Source organism: Aotus nancymaae, unplaced genomic scaffold (assembly GCF_030222135.1).
Source record: "Aotus nancymaae isolate 86718 unplaced genomic scaffold, 86718_ANA_hifiasm-v0.15.2.pri h1tg000007l, whole genome shotgun sequence".
Taxonomy (NCBI): domain Eukaryota; kingdom Metazoa; phylum Chordata; class Mammalia; order Primates; family Aotidae; genus Aotus; species Aotus nancymaae.
Window position 1 is genome coordinate 10,258,620 of NW_026988418.1, and position 13,806 is coordinate 10,272,425.

General features: G+C 44.5%; 1 pseudogene; it reads left to right on the forward strand.

Annotated features, from left to right (window-relative positions):
- The first annotated feature begins 415 nt into the window (after positions 1–415).
- Positions 416–1,361, forward strand: LOC110568810 (activator of 90 kDa heat shock protein ATPase homolog 2-like; annotated as a pseudogene).
- Positions 1,362–13,806: the final 12,445 nt, after the last annotated feature.

A 13,806-nucleotide genomic window follows, 5' to 3' on the forward strand; every position in this document is an offset into this window, starting at 1 on the left:
ACAACATAATTACCACACTGAGGAGATTTAATACTGATACATTGTTATTATCTAATATATGATCCATATTAAAAACTCTCTACCCATCCCTCTGATGTCCTTCACAGCTCATTATTTAACAGATCAGGATCCAATTAAAGATCTCAGATTGTGTTTGCTGCCTTGTCTCTTTTTTCTCCTTTAATCTGGAACAGTTCTCTAGCCTGTTATTAACCTATGTAAATTTTTTCTTTTAGGATATTCTTGGAAGTACAGGCCAGTTGTTTGCATAATGTCCTAAAATCTGGATTCAAAAGGGTTGGGCCAATTTACAATCTCACCAACAATTGTTGTATGATTGACTCAATTGGTAATTGGTTGTGCCAATTTATAATTCCACCAGCAATTGTTATATGATTGGCCAGCCTGCATAGCCATGGTCAAGTGGGGCTGCGGAACCCACGCTGGATCATGGAGGAGTGGGAGGACAAGACCAGCCTGAACAGCTGGCACTGAGTGAATGCCACCAGCTGGTCCAAAGGGAAGCTCCAGGAGCTCCTGGTGGGCATCGTTGTGGAGAATGAAGCTGGCCGCTGAGAAATCAGCGAGCTGAAGCAGGTAGGAGGTGAGGCTTCTTGCAGCAGCTGCAAAGGAAAGCTGATTTTTTTCTATTAGTGGAACATCAAACTGGGCTAGAAAGGTATCATTAAAGAATCTGATGTGAAGCACAAGGGATTGATTGAAATATCTAATCTTTCTGAAGACAATAAAGTAGACGATACTGAGGTGAACGTGAGTAAAAAGAAAGGAGATGGGGATACACTGCAGGATCTTATGAAAACGGTAGGCACTGCCCAGGTTAGGGAGGAGGTCCTTGGAGATTACTGGAAGGCACTTAAAACAAAATTTACAATGGGAATGGCTTTACCAACGAAAACTATGGCAACCTAGGAATTGACTGTTGACATAAAACGGAGGGAGAATATCTTGCAGGTTCAGGCCTCATCTCGAGTGGCACTGGGTGTAAGAATTCCCACTATGACTCTTCCCATGAGGGAACAGTTTGACACAACTGTAGAGCAGCTGTACAGCATCTTCACTGTGAAGGATTTGGTGCAAAAATTTTCTAAATCTCCTGCTGTATTAGAAGCTGAAAAGGGAGGGAAATTCCAAATGTTTGATGGGAACATCACTGATGAATATATAGAATTGTTAACCAAAAAATCATCATGAAATGGAGATGTAGGAACTGGCCAGAGGGCAAATGGAATTACTGTCAAGGAGTTCCTGTCTGTAAAGAAGAGAACATGAAATTCTGTTGGCAGAAGCAGCATTTTTAAGAAATAAAAGGTTTACTGCAGCCGGCCACCCTAAATTGTTGAATTAGTTAAAATTTTATAAGGCATTACTTTTTCTAAGCAGAACATATGTCACATTTACCTTTACCCTATCCTTCCTTTTCCTTTTAAAAGAGGAAAAAAATCCATGAATGTATACCAGATTTAAAGCATTGTTTGACTCTTTGTTATAACTAGATACTGGATTGAGTTACAAGTAGCAAACAACTTGAAATTAGGTATTAAGCTGACCTTCCATGGATGTTCCCCTGGAAATAGATCAGTCCCTTAGTGCAGACAGTTGATGCTTCCCAAGCTAAAGTTTGTCCTAGAGCAAACTTGCTTGCAGCTATACTTTTAGTTTAAAATGACAAAAATAAATGACATGTTGATACTATTCCTGACTTTAGGGTTTTTAAGGTGTGCAGATTTTTGGTAGTGAGACAGTGGTATGTTGCATTTAAAATCAAGTTGGGGCCCAGTGCAGTGGCTCACACCTGTAAACCCAGCACTTTGGGAGGCCAAGGTGGGTGGATCACTTGAGGTCAAAAGTTAGAGACCAGTCTGGCCAACATGGTGAAACCCCGCCTCTACTAAAAATACAAAATTAGCGGGGCGTGGTGGTGCATGCCTGTAATCCCAGCTACTTGGAAGGCTGAGGCAGGAGAATCATTTGAACCTGTGAAGTGGAGGTTGCAGTGAGCCAAGATCACACCATTGCACTCCAGCCTGGGCAACAAGAGCAAAAAAACTCAGTCTTAAAAAAAAGAATCATGTTGAAGTGAGGGCGAATTGGCTGTTTTTCTCTACTTCTCCCTGATGTGGTTTTGCACTTTGGGGTGGAGAGAATTGAGAAGTCTTGAGAAGCCTATAGGGATAAGTTATTTTGTGGACTACCAGTAACACTTCTAATGAAATAGCATATAGTGGATAAGTGCTTCTCCTCACTCATAGTTTTCTCACTACTTTCACCTGAGAAGACTGAAACACTGTATGTAAACAAATGAAAAGTTATCACAATCAGTTTAATTAAGTGCACAGAATAGCAATCAGTCATGTCAATAAAAATAAAGCAATTACTTGAAAATTGTATGATTGTTTCCTCATGATAGATTTAGGGTAAACGATCAGTGATGTGTATCACATCTGAGGGCATACAATGTTACTTGTCTGAATATTGGTGATGTTAGCTTTAATCACTTGATTGAGAAGATATCTCTCAGTAATGTGTTATACTTACTTTACATCGATCCTACACAACTTTGTGTTACATTTATGCCTCAATACCCTAAATTTTGTTGCTATTAGAGATGGTATCATTTAAATATTATTTTCTACAGTAATTTTTTTTGTTGCTGGTGTCTAGTACTGCACTGACCTCTGCATATTAACCCTCCTCCAGTTGCCTTGCTATACTGTCCTAATAATACTAATAATTTGTCTATGGATTTGTTTTGTTTCATCTTATGCAGACAATTATATTATTTGTACATAGTGACAGCCTTTCTCTCCCTTTCCAATCATTTGTGCCTGAAAACCTTTTTCACTTATTAGAGCTGAAGTTTTTTCTTTGTGCTCTCTAAGCCCCTGGGCTTCCCTGAGCCACAGCACTGATAGTTCTGTATAATTATTGTCTGATCACTTGCCTATCTCCTTGGCTAGACTGATAATACTTTGAGGACATTGGTCTCTGAATCTATAGTACTCAATAAGTCTTTGCCCAGAGTGAATGCTTGGGAATAATAGCCACTTATTGAGCACTGTGCTATGTACGTTACATAAACAATTTGTTTTTAATTTTTATTTATTTGTTTATTTCACCATGCCACAGATGTGGTCTATTTATTTATTTTTGAAATTAAACATCTCATCATACCACAGTATATCTTATATAAATAATTTCATTTAATCCTCCTAACAACACTATAAGATGGGTACAATTATTATCTCTCTTTTTCTTCAAGAGACAGGGTCTTGCTCTGTCACTCAGGCTAGAGTGCAGTGGCATGATCATGGTTCGCTGCAGTCTTGACCTCCTGGACTCAAACAATTCTCCTTCCTCAGCCTCCCAAAGTACTGGGATTACAGATGTGAGCCACCATGCCCAGTTTATTATCTCTTTTTTGAAATGAGCAAACTAAGACTCAGAGAAGTTTAGCAGCTTACCAGAGTAGGTTAAAAAGAGGAAAAGCTTGGATTTGAACTCAGATTTAACTTCTAATATTTTTGTCTTAATCACTATTCTGTACTGCTTCCCCAGTGAATTAATAGTTGAATGGGTAGGAGGAAGAATCAAGGTGCCTTCCTCAGTCTCCAGGGGGATTAGGAAGATCTCAGGGTTTTTTTCTTTCCCCGGAGAGGTTTGAGCATGAGGCTTCTGGTTTTGGTTAATTCAGAAAGTCCTAGCGGTCTCTCCTGCAACACTGTGAGGCACATTCCAGGGCCCTCCAGCTGTACTTGGGGGCAGTGATATGCTAGGGGTTCACAGTACAGCAGGGTCATCACAGTGGCTGCTGTTCTGGGACAGCCCTTATCAATTCAGGCAATTTTGGAGGTGGACTAAGACTTTTCCTTGGGTCCAAGGAATGACCTGGCAGCTCTGATTCCTCAGAGATTATGGGGTCACCATCTACCCTAGTGACTTCCCCAGAGTTGGCAGCAGATGGTCTGTAAGCCTTTACCTTGAGAATATCCAAGAGACAGTCCCTCAAGGGATAGTCTTTGGCTCCTAGTCTTGTGCTGCACACTGAATGGGCTGGGAATAACCAGACCTAAGATTCAGGGGGTCACATTAATGAGCTTGGAATAGCGCCTAAGGGTGGTTAGGGGTGGGAGGAAATGTTACACTCTCTGTAGCAACATCTGTCCTATGATGCTATGGAATAATAGGTATGTCTTGTCCAGGAATCTTGAACTATTACTAGGGGAGATAATTCCATCTCAGACCTGAGCTACATGCTTCCTGCCAGGTAAGCACCATGGTTAATATTGAGCTCGCTGGAAGCCAGGGCATGAAGGGAACCATAGTAGAGATCACCATTTAACTTCACGAAATTCATCGAGTTCCATAGATGTTAATAAGAGTGCCTTGAATAAGCAGTTCGTTAGTCAAATAAACCTAAGAAATCCTGCATATACTACACTCTATTCTGTTTGAGGATTTCTAATAGCATTAAATAATGAAGGCTCTGACACATCTTGCAGCAAAATTTATTTGTTTTTACTCAGTTTCCCAAGTTTAACTGATCATGGAGCCCCTTTCTCAAGGAAAATTTATTGACATCTAGCAAGAAACCAGCATTTTGAATAGTTCATTTTGGAAAATGCTTATTTATAAGTTTTCCTTGTCAGACAAAAAAAATTTTTTTTTCTGCTTTTAAATTCTAAGGAAGGGCCAAGTATATATTGGTTTCCCTGCCAGTTTATTCCTGTTTGACTATATGAAACTCTCTATATCCCTATAATTGTTTGTCCATACCCATGTCCTCAGGAATTTCTATAGGTTTAGAAAGGCAGGGTAAGTTTCCTTGGTGAAAACTCACCTAGGGTGATCTAACAAGTTTACTGAGGTGAAGCCAAAATAAAACTTTGGAGGTGAGGGTAATTGTGAAACCCATTAGGAGCTGGCCCAGGAAATCTGGCAAGAAGGTATTATAATGTACAACAGTCTCTTGAGAGTCTTACCCCAATATGAGGTGGTTTCTATACCTGGAGACAGCTGTGGTTTTAGCCAATGAACTCTGGTGACCCCTTCCCACATTTTCCTGTTCACTGCTTTGGGGAAGATGGCCTTGAGGGGCAGAAAGGAGGATTATACCAAGTTATGCAGTGGTTGGAGATCTATTGGTCATTCTGTACATGGCTTCAGCCTCTGTACTTTTAGGGATGAAACACTGGGGGCCTGAGAACAGGCTGACAAAATATCAGTTTCTTGTTTCCTCTGGGCACACAGAGTCCCCATCCCATAGCATCAATACCTGCCTGCAGCATGACTTGTCTCCGACTGGATTGGAGCTCCTCAAGGATGGGGGCAGCTTCTGATATTTCTGATGCCCCTTCCCCACCATGCCATGTGCTTATGCTGGGTGCTCGTGAGCATATAGCATGGTGGGGAAGGGACATCAGAAAGTGCTTGATCACTAACATTGAAGGGTAGCTCAGATTTTCTAAAAAGTTCCGTAGACATAATCTCATTTTGGATTCACAGCAACACTGTGAAACATGTCAGAGATTATCACCCTATTTTATAGCCAAGGAAACAAATTCTCAGAGAGGTGAAGTGGTACTTCCAACTTCACACTGTTGGTAGGTAGCTGGTGGTCTATATGCTGCCACATTTGCTGCCTCTGGAAGGATCCACCTTGAGGCTATGTCCTCCTGCTGGGAGATGCTCGATGTTAAGAGGATTCCTAGTCTAGGTAGGGGGCAGGGAGCTATGTCTGGTCTTAGCATCCTGTGTTTGTTTCCTCAGTGGAGCCTGCCTCTTTTGACCAGCAGAGGGAAGCATGGAAACACAGAACTTTCTAAAGCCTAGGACTGTTAAGTTCACCCTCACAGTATGTGATCAGAGCCTCAGCAGCAGTCTAGGCAAATACTACTGACTGCCATTTACTGCACACCCACTATGTGCCCAATTACTATAATATATATTATTTATAATTCTTAAAGCAGCACTCCACAGTAGGGCTGGCCATCTCTGTTTTCCAGTTGGGGAGACTGGCTCAGAGATTTAGTCACTTGCCTGAAGCCATAGGGTCGGTAACTGGTTTGCCTGAGATTTGAACCAGGTCTGCTGGTTCCAACTCTCTTAGCAGGCCCAGGGCAAATGTGTGTTGAAGGAAGTCAGGGAAGGGTCCTCTTCCCTCTCAGACATCCTACTTCTCCAGGTTGACGCCACACAGGGCTGAGTGCATCGCTCTAGCTCAAGGAAGAGCTCATGCCGCTCTTGGCCTCTTACCTCCTGATTGTGTCACTGCTCAGTGTCTCGTACCTTCCTCTCCTTTTTTTCTGCACCTCCCTCTAATACTTCTTTTCCATCCAAAGCTGGGACAGACAGCAGGTGCATGGGGCCAGAGGCTGGAACACTAGACTGAGCTGAATCCAGACCTCTGGTCTCTGACCTTGTTGATTATCCTGGTCTTGCTGCTGCTCCCTCTGCTCCCCCAAACCCCTGCATCCAGGTGCTCCTACATGGCCACTACCCTAATATAAACCTCCATCATCTCTTACCAGCCTTCCTCACCGATCTCCCACCCTCTGGTCCACCTGCATAAATTAATATCCTCATAATAATTATACTAATGAGGACCTAACTCCTCACATCGATCCCCACATAGTAGCTAGAGTGGACCTTACTGCCAATTCCTTAATTTCCTTAAAACCTTCTGGTGCTCCCCATGGCCTGTAGGGTAAAGCCCCAACACTGCTCCATCCCTGCAAAGCCAGGGATGACCTGGGGCTGGCCTGCCTCTCCAGCCTCCTTCTTCAGCTTGCCCCATTCTCATGTCCACTACCCCAGCTTTATCCAACAACTGGCCGGCTGTCCTCTGCCTCAATGGCCTTGCTCACCCACATTATGTCCCCTGCTAGGGAGTGCTCCTTTATCTTTCCAGATGCATTTCTAATGTCCCCTCTTCTGGAAAGGCTTCCATGACTTCCCTTTCCATACCAGTTGGAATAAATTTCTCCTCCACTCTCCTCCTCTTGGTCCCAGCATCCAAAATGCATAACTGCCTTGATCTGTTCTGTGTCTTTCTTTTCCACTTATCTGTGAGCTACTGGAGGGCAGGGATCATGTCTGAGATATCTGCATGTTTCCAGCCCTCATGCTGGGCTGGCACACAGTAGTAGCTTAGTGGGTGAACTGGACCTCAGATAGCTTTACTGCTCAGGCCCATGGCTTTGGGTTCCTGCTGCTCCAGTCTCCTCCAGAGTGATGGGAAAACTTTGCAAACATGCATGAAGAAAGAACTAGCCTCAGTGTCCCTGCTGGTCAGGCTCCTCCTTCCTCCAGAACCCATCCCATAATTAGGGCTAACCTCCTCTCACCCTCCTCACCCTGCCATAACCCAAGGGTGATCCTGTCTTTGAATTCTGCCTTGGTATAAGCTTTGAGGTCTATTCCCTCCTCCCTCCTTCCTCAATCACTTTCCTCACCAAAAGTCTGCCCACAAGTCTTTATAAAATCTCTGTGCATTTCCTGGTCTCTTGCATTACTCATTCTCTGTTGCTGTCATTTATCAGGAGAGGAGAGGGAGAGGGACAAGGTGAGGTTGGAGATAGAAGAAGGTGAGTAATACCTTCATGTTCCAGGGCTTCCATCTTTTTGGTGAAGTGGAGAGCACTGATTAAGCAATAATAATTCCTCCTCTTCTGCACTTGCTGCTGGGAAGAGGATCAATGATTTACTGTTGGAAACCACAGTATCTTCCTGAGGGAGGGTCCTCACAGGCAGCTGGAATTACAAGCCCCAGGCTTTATTTGGGGGTCTTCTTTTGGCAGAATCTAATTCACATTTTCTGCCCTTTTGTGTCCTCTCCCACTCACAGACACATTTGTACTACGTATGGTATAATCGTTTTGTTATTAGGCACTAACCATGTTGTAGAAGGACCCATTTCCCAATCCATCTGTGCTAATTTTAACTGCCTGGCTTGGTTTGGGAGTTTTGATCACTGAAGAAACCATCACGCACTTCTGGGTGTGTCTAGCAGAGCTCTTAAGTCCCAATGCCAATTCCAGACACTCATTCCCAAGTCTGCAAATTGCTATATCCTTTCTTGTAGTGATGCTCCCTCAAGCATCACAGATTTTACGCATTTGTTAGATTGAAGCAAGCACACCCTGTGGAAACACAAACGCTGAAGAGTTCCAGCTGCCCTGTGTTACTTCTTTACCCACAAAGTCAAATGCCTGAGGCATAGAGTAGTGAGTTCACTGTGTACTGAGAGCATCAGGAAGGCAAAACGGTGTTGCTGTCCTGGGTTAGCCAGAGACTTCTAGCCTCTTGGGTCACTCTGCCCTTTGCTACTTAAATACAATCATCTGGGACCTAGTTCCACACATGGTGGGAAAATAGCACAACCTCACCATCAATATTTTCAGAGATTCTCAGAGGCTTATGCTTCACCTGGTGATCTCTTGTTTTTTGTAGTAGTTTTAAACATGTCTGCTCATTCTTTGATACCCTTTCTATTAAGAGGTGGAATTTAATTCTCCTCCCCTTGAATGTGGGCTGGATCTCATAATCTGCTTCTAATAAACAGAAGGAAGAGGAAGTGATGCTGCTTGATTCTTAGGGTTAGGTTGTCAAAAATGACAATTGAACCCTTATTAGGTTCTCTCTCTTTGGATTCTTGCTTTGACACCCAGCTACCATGCTGTAAGGAAACCCAGGCCACATGGGGAAGCCTTGTGTAGGTGTTCTGGCCAATGGCCGCAGCTGACACAGGTAACATGTGAGTTACATGTAAGCGAGGGAACCTTTGAGAGGACTATAGCCCCGGCCACCATCTAACTGCAACCTCTCTACACCCTGGGAGTCTTTTCCTCTTCTTTTGCTACTTGGTTCCATACACATCATTTCTCCACTTTTTTGCTCTGGCAAAGCATCATCAGTGAAATGTGAATGTATACAGTGGATGATATTGAATATCTGAGGCCATAGTGGGGTGGGGGTTGCAGCAAAGGTCAGAGCAAATGAGAATTTAAATTTGAGTATTACTCTTTTATTTTTTACTTGCATTTTAGGTTTTGGGGTACATGTGAAGAACATGTAAGATTGTTGCATAGGTACACACATGGCAGTGTGACTTTCTGTCTTCCTCCCCATCACCTATATCTGGCATTTCTCCACATGTTATCCCTCCCCAACTCCCCACCCCATACTGTCCCTCCCCATCTGGTCATTTGAATATTACTCTTAACTTGAATGAAAATTCATAGGCACTCTTCATCACAGGGAATTCTTGCAGGTCCTGTCCACCCTTGGGTGGCAGCTTTCTGCCATCATCTTGGGCCCTTCTTTTACTCATTCTCCTCAATCCTCTTCTTTTTTGTCAGTTGCATTAATTCTTTTTATTTTATCCTTTTTAAAATTATACTTTTGTCTCTGGGGTGCATGTGCACATCCTGCATCCTGCAGGATTGTTGCATAGGTACATACATGCCAAGGTGGTTTGCTGTCTCCATCCCCCACCCCTGTTGTCTACATCAGGAATTTCTCCTGGTTTTATCCCTCCCCATCCTCCCCGCCCCCCTGCTGTCCCTCCCCAGTTGCATTAATTCTTATTTTCATATGCAGAGCCTTCCAACGTTAGATTCTTAGTCCATGAACTTAGGACTGTAAGAAATGAAATGTTATCTCTCCACATTTAAACTTATTTTCTTTTCCCAGCTCCCTTCCTATAGGTGACAGAAAAAAATTCAGTTGCTTCAGGGTTTCCCTACCCCTTCTTTCCAGTGGTCTTAGTCCATTTGGGCTGCTCTAACAATAAACTGTACCATAAATTGGGTAGCTGATAAACAACAGAAATTTATTTCTCCCAGTTCTGGAGGATGGGAAGTCCAAATCAAGGTGCCAGCCGACTTGGTGTCTGGTGTGGGCCTAATTCCTGATGGTGCCTTCTCATTTGTCCTCACATGGAGGAAGGAGTGAGGGAGCTTTCTTGGAGCTCTCTAGGATGCTGATGTCCCCCGCCCTCATGACCTAATCATCTCCCCAAAGGCCCCACCTTGGAATACCATCACATGATTGATGATGATTAGGTTTCAACACATGAATTTTGGAGGACACAAACATTCAGAGGACAGCACCAGGCTAGTGTTAATTTCTAGGAGTTATGACAACACTGGTGAGACTGGGTTTCAGAGTGTCTATTCTCTTGAACTCCCGACCTCAGGTGATCCGCCCTCCTTGGCCTCCAAAGTTCTTGGATTACAGGTGTGAGAATAGACACTCCCGGCCTAGGGTGTCTATTCTCAAGGGGATGCCCTGAACTGTATATGATTCTTTCTCACCCTTAGTTGTCAATTCATGGAGATAGTTCCTGTGTCACCCGCTCATTTCCAACCAGAAGGCTCTCCGGGCCCAACTCTGCCAGCTATCCCTGAACCCCACCTGAGTGCACACAGCACTCCTTTTCTCCCCTGCCATTTGGTTGTTAGGACCATCAGCCTAGGAGCACTGTGCAGGCCCTTCTATTCCACCTTCGCAGAGTGGTGATGGGCTTTGCGGCTTTTCTGGGTCAACTCAGAAAGGGATGTGTCCTTTTAACTCTGTGAGTTTCTCGCAGAAGTAACACAAGAACCTTTTCCAGGGACTCTTCTATCTTCATTTTGTCTTCATTCTGGCTTTTTCTCTTTCCCTGGCTGCCCCCACTCAGTTCAGTCCTGGTTTCAGTTGTGGGAAAATGCCTCCAACCCATTAGGTAGTTCTCCAAATCTTCTATTTTTGTTATAGAATTCATACTCCAAATCCTTCAAGGCTTAGGTGTCTGAAGTTCAAAAGCCTGGGCTTTTGCAACTCAAAGTCTTGGCTTTTGAATCTTTTATTTATTTATTTAATTTTCTTTGACATGGAGTTTCGCTCTTGTTGCCCAGGCTGGAGTGCAATGGCACAATCTTGGCTCACTGCAATCTTCCCCTCCCAGGTTCAAGCAATTGTCCTGCCTCAGCTTCTCAAGTAGCTGCGATTACAGTCACCCACCACCACGCCTGGCTAATTTTGTATTTTTAGTAGAGATGGGGTTTCTCCATGTTGGTCAGGCTGGTCTATAACTTCTGATCTCAGGTGATCCACTCACCTTGGCTTCCCAAAGTGCTGGGATTACAGGTGTGAGCCACTGCACCTGGTGGCTTTTGAATCTTTAAATCAAAAATTTAACTCTGCAAAGAACCTCACTCCCAGCTGCTGGAGCAGGGATTGGGAAGGGAAGAGAGGGGGAGAGTGATGCATAGATATACTGGGGAGTACCAGGAAGCAAACATCTTATGCAGTGATTTAAAGTCTCTTTAATCTGCTCTTCTCACATTTAACCTTTGGCTAAGGACATTTTATTTCAAGATTTACTTCTTATTGTTTTTCTCTGAGCAAAAGAACATTCTATTCCTAAAATTAATTCCACCTTCTTCCTAGGCCAATTGGCCCAGATTGCAGGTGACTGTTTAAAAATGACACATTCCCCCTTCCTGTTATGTAATTATAAAACAGTGTAATAAGAGCTATGATGGGGGCTGGCACCAGACACTTGGGGCAGAGACTAGGGAGAGACTGGTTGCGAGGGTGAGCTACGGAAGGCTTCTTGGAGGAAGTGACATTTGAGCTGGGGAGAGTATTCTAGGCAAAGGTTGCCCTGGGCATGATGAGCAGCAGATGAGGGGGCATAAGAGTAGCCTTCAGGAGTCAGCTTGTGTTGGGCCTGGGGGTAAAGGGTTTAGCTTTCATCCCAAGAGTAAGAGGTATGAACCCATAGAAACTTTCTAGGCAGGGCAGTGCCCTGATCCAAACACTTTCTTCTCTCCGCTCTCTTCTGCTATTTGCTCATTCCATTTTCCCCACCTGAAGTGCCCGGTGCCATTCTCTTCCTCGTGTGGGAAGAATTTGTGGCTTTGTTCAGCCTGGCACACTCTCTCCTTCCCCTCTACTTCTGAACCCTGCATCTAACAGCACTTTCTTTACAGCTGCCTTGAGCTTGTGGGCTTCTGAATACCCTCTTCTGTTTTCTACTCCCAAGCCTCTCCTCTTGCTGTTGTGTTCACCAGGAGTACCTTCAAGCCCCTCTCTATCTGTCTCTTACTCATTCTTGAGGTCTTGGTTTGGAGCTACCTCCCCAAATCATGTCCAAGCCCCTTGCTGAACCAAACCTCTCTCTTTGTGCTCCTACAGACGTTTCTAATCTGTGTCTTCTCTAAAGTGCCCCAGAGTAGACCCCAGACTAACCTTTGAGCTGTAGGCCAAGTCTCAGCCCAGATCTGCCTGGGCTGGGTGGCTGATTTGCTCCCTGGGGTGAATTCCTTTGACAGAGGGAGCAAGAAAGAGGGGGTTGGTAGTGTTTTCAGGCCCTGGAGTCTTTCTGACCCAAACAAAGCTCAAGGAATATAGACTATAATAGGATTAGTGGGCAAAAAATTAGGCAGCTACAAGAGTTTGGCTCCAGGGAGGGGATTAAAACTTCATTCTAGGTTCTATGGATCTAGCTCTGGTCTGAGTCAGAAGATTCGGGTTCTAACCCTGCACCGGTATTGATTTGCTCTGTGACCCTGGCAAGTCCCTTCCCTTATCTTGAGCCTCAGCCTCCTTACCTGTGATAGATATTATCAGCATATTACAGATATTCTTATCTATATAATGAAATGATTGGACTAGGTGACCTGTCTCTAGAGTCTTCTCCACAAATACTCCCCATAAGTACCATTCTGGGTCTGCTGGCAGAGATGGACTGGACTCCATTCCTATGTGGTTCTAACACAGTGGTAAAGCGGAAAGGATGGGCTTTGTGGCTGAGATCACCCAGGTAAGTCCTGGATGAGTTGCCTTGGGCAACTGTCTTTAACCTCTTTGAGGCTCAGTTTCCCCCTTTGGCAAAATGAGGATGACAATTCCTGCCTATGGAGAGTGTGTTATGATGGTTAAAGTAAAAAAGAAAAATCAACATATCGAAAAAACTTGGTGGTCCAGGCATTATTGTAGGGATTGTAATGATCAAGAGAGGGCTATGGGGGCTCTCAGGAGGGAGGGGTTCACTCTGTGGACTGGGAAGGCTTCTCAGGCTGGGTCTTGAAGGATGAAGGGGAGCCCCTGATGGAGGCTCAGACTCCCCACCACTGGCTGCTGGGCTGAGCTTTCCATCCAGGTTGCGATTGCAGCCAGCCAGGTCTCACTAACAGCTGAGCAGGCAGGCCTCCATGACAACTGTTTCAGCACTGATTGAGTGGTTAAGTTAAATATTAAAAGCTGATAGAGCCAGTGCCCTCATACAAAGGCCGGAAGGTAACAAAAGCCCGCCAAGAGTTTTGCCTAGGTCTTTCTTGGGCCTTGAAGCGTGACAAGATAACGAAGCACTTCTTAACAGGACCCATTTAGGATTAAACAAGTTTTAGTGGGGATCTGAAGGAACTCCCTAGACCTCCACAAACAAGCTTTATTGGGGACTGATGGAACTCCCCAAACCTCCATGATTTTTTTTTTTTTTTTTTTTTTTTTAACAGAGTCTCACACTGTTGCCAGGCGCCAGGCTGGAGTGCAGTGGCACAATCTCGGCTCACTGCAACCTCCGCCTCCGGGGTTCAAGCAATTCTCCTGCCTCAGCCTCCCGAGTAGCTGGGACTACAGGCGTGCGCCACCACGCCCAGCTAGTTTTTGTATTTTTAGTAGAGACGGGGTTTCACCATGTTGACCAAGATGGTCTCGATCTCTTGACCTCGTGATCCACCCGCCTCGGCCTCCCAAAGTGCTGGGATTACAGGCTTGAGCCACCGTGCCTGGCCCTAC